Source organism: Leuresthes tenuis, unplaced genomic scaffold, assembly GCF_036924035.1.
Source record: "Leuresthes tenuis unplaced genomic scaffold, fLeuTen1.0.hap1 SCAF_6, whole genome shotgun sequence".
NCBI classification, from domain to species: domain Eukaryota; kingdom Metazoa; phylum Chordata; class Actinopteri; order Atheriniformes; family Atherinopsidae; genus Leuresthes; species Leuresthes tenuis.
The window spans coordinates 29,964,903-29,967,539 of NW_027325360.1; the positions used below are offsets into that span (position 1 = coordinate 29,964,903).

The 2,637-nt window shown below is 43.7% G+C and overlaps 2 non-coding genes across 2 annotated transcripts; both read right to left on the reverse strand.

Moving 5' to 3' along the window:
- Positions 1–1,009: 1,009 nt before the first annotated feature.
- On the reverse strand, positions 1,010–1,193 carry LOC140310401 (U2 spliceosomal RNA). Its single transcript, XR_011916476.1, has one exon. It is a non-coding gene; the product is annotated as a U2 spliceosomal RNA (small nuclear RNA).
- A 308-nt stretch (positions 1,194–1,501) lies between these two features.
- On the reverse strand, positions 1,502–1,615 carry LOC140310549 (U5 spliceosomal RNA). Its single transcript, XR_011916608.1, has one exon. It is a non-coding gene; the product is annotated as a U5 spliceosomal RNA (small nuclear RNA).
- Between the last annotated feature and the right edge of the window lie 1,022 nt (positions 1,616–2,637).

Genomic DNA, 2,637 nt, shown 5'->3' on the forward strand with positions numbered 1-2,637 from the left:
ACACAAGAGATGATTGAAACTGTACATACCTTTTATAGTAACATGTACAAAGAGAAACCAGTGCACTTGGAAACATCGGCAGAAATCTTAAAATTCGTTGACAAAACCGTAAAAGAGAATGCACACTTGACACAGAATTTTACTGCTTTAGAGTTAAAAAAATGCCTAACAGGTTTTAAGAGAAGTCGAGCTCCGGGTTTAGACGGGCTTCCTGCAGAATTCTATCTGACCTATTGGGACCTTTTATCATCAGACATTTTAGATGTTTTTAAAGATTTTGAAAAACTCGACCGACTGCCTGACAGTTTTAGAGTGGGAATAGTGACTCTACTTTATAAAAAAAATGATAAGACTGAACTAAAGAATTGGAGGCCCATCACACTTTTAAACTTTGACTGTAAACTTTTTAGCAAGGTTTTAGCGACACGGATGTCCTCTGTTTTAGAGGAGGTAATTCACCCAGACCAAACTTGTGCCATCTCAGGGAGACAACTCACCGACAGCCTCGTACTGATTCGAGACATCATTGATTACGCTAGAGACAGAAACACCCGGCTTGTCATCTTAAATTTAGACTTTGAAAAAGCATTTGATCGGGTCTCGCATCAATATCTCTTTCAGGTGTTGCAGCCATCGAAAAGGGCCCGATTGTTCCTACTTGGTGAGCTTTGCTTGGTTGAGACGCTTGCCCCCCCCCCCCCCTGCTCCTCGGCTGACCAAGTAGAAACAATCTATTCGATGGCTGCCTTGTCTTTTACTCTGTGCAAAAGACAAGGCAGCCACAAACACCACGGGAACACCGTATTGAGGCTTTGTTCTGACCACTCATTCGGTGTCGCGTTTCTTTCAAGCAATTCTCCCGGTTAGCCCGCACTCGGCTCGCTCCCAGAGCCGTGTTAAAGTCCACTTCGCATTCACTCTCTTTTCTCAGCAGATTAAAAGAAAGTTTCATCTTGGGCTCCCTGAAACTTCCATCCTGCACCGCTGTTTGCTTTTTCACAAGAGCAGAGGAGAGCGCACCGTTCCCAGCGGCACTGCAGTACCGGGTCGAGGCTTGGAGTGAACGGAGCAAGCTTCTTTTTCAACTCCTATTCTTAAAAATCCATTTAATATGTTGTCCTCGTATAGAGGACATATTAAACTGATAAGAACAGATACTACACTTGATCTTAGCCAAAAGGCCGAGAAGCGATAACTGTCCACTGTTTCAGGTCCGAGGGCCCTTGCTGGCACAATGCGCACTTGTAGCAATGTTCTTTTTATGGCCATAGGTGGCCAGAGTGTCACGTTGCACCTCCGCCCACCCGCTGCACTGAGCACTCTTCAGCCCTTTTAAATGGTATAACTTTGCACTCCCGCATGCTCCAGCAAGCACCATTCAAGCAACAACTTTGCACTCCAGCTTCGAACATCGGCACAGTCGCAACAAGTAAGGCGACTCTACTCAGAGAAGTCACTCTGCAAAGTAGCAAGATTTCTTTTGCACAGACAGAAAGGGCTTCACCCGCAAAGGTAAAGCCTGCCAATAATAGAAACAACTCATTAGTGCTGCTCTCCACGGAAGTCTTTAGTAAAAGGCGAAAGACTTGTATGTTATGAAGAGAAACCAGAGTACAATTATCCGTCACTGCGGGAGCAGGGCATCAGGCTAGTTGGTATAGCCACCTTCCCCATGGTGAACGTTGCTTGGTTGAAACGCCCCCCCCCCCTTGCTCCTCGGCTGACCAAGTAGGAACAATCGGGCCCTATTCGATGGCTGCCTTGTCTTTTACTCTATGCAAAAGACAAGGCAGCAACAAAAACACCACGAGAATCCCGTATTGAGGCTTTGTTCTGACCGCTCATTCGGTGTCGCGTTTCTTTCAAGCAATTCTCCCGGTTAGCCCACACTCGGCTCGCTCCCATAGCCGTGTTAAAGTCTACTTCGCATTCACTCTCTTTTCTCAGCAGACTCTTGGGATTTTATCTATAAAATGAATTCCTTCACTCAAACTATGTGAAAACTGCTTTGTCCTTAATATTTACCATGTCTAGAAAGATTTAAACAAAAAAAACAACGTTGTACTTTGCAGTAAAAGAAAGAGCAAATCTAAAGTTTCAGGAATCCGAGAATAAGCTTACTTTCATGAGTTCTTCACGATTTCGGATTTTGCTATAAAATGAATTCCTTCACTCAAACTAAATTAAAACTGCTAAACCGCTAATCTGTTATATGTAAGGCAGATGTCAAATTCACTGAAATAGGATCAAAGGGTATTCGGCCAATCGAGCTGTAGCAGCTTCGGTAAAAGAGTATAAGTTGAAGAGTTTGTGAATAAAGGTGTGCGCACACATAGTGTGCTGTACGAAAATAGGCAGGGAGCAATGCCGGCTGGGGTATATGTTCTTGTATGTTGTCTGCCTGTTTGATTTGAATGTGTTGTGTAAGTGTCCTCTTGAATGTTACATGTTTGGGCTTTGACACGCTTCACTGTGGTTGTTAACTGTGTGGTGTGTCCTGAAATGTTATATGTTTGGGCTGTGTGACATGCTTAATGCTTGTCAGTAGCTACCCACTTATTCATATATACCAACTGACAACATAAGAAGTCCTTGTAGAAGTATCCTTATTGATAATAGATCACTAATTCATAGTGA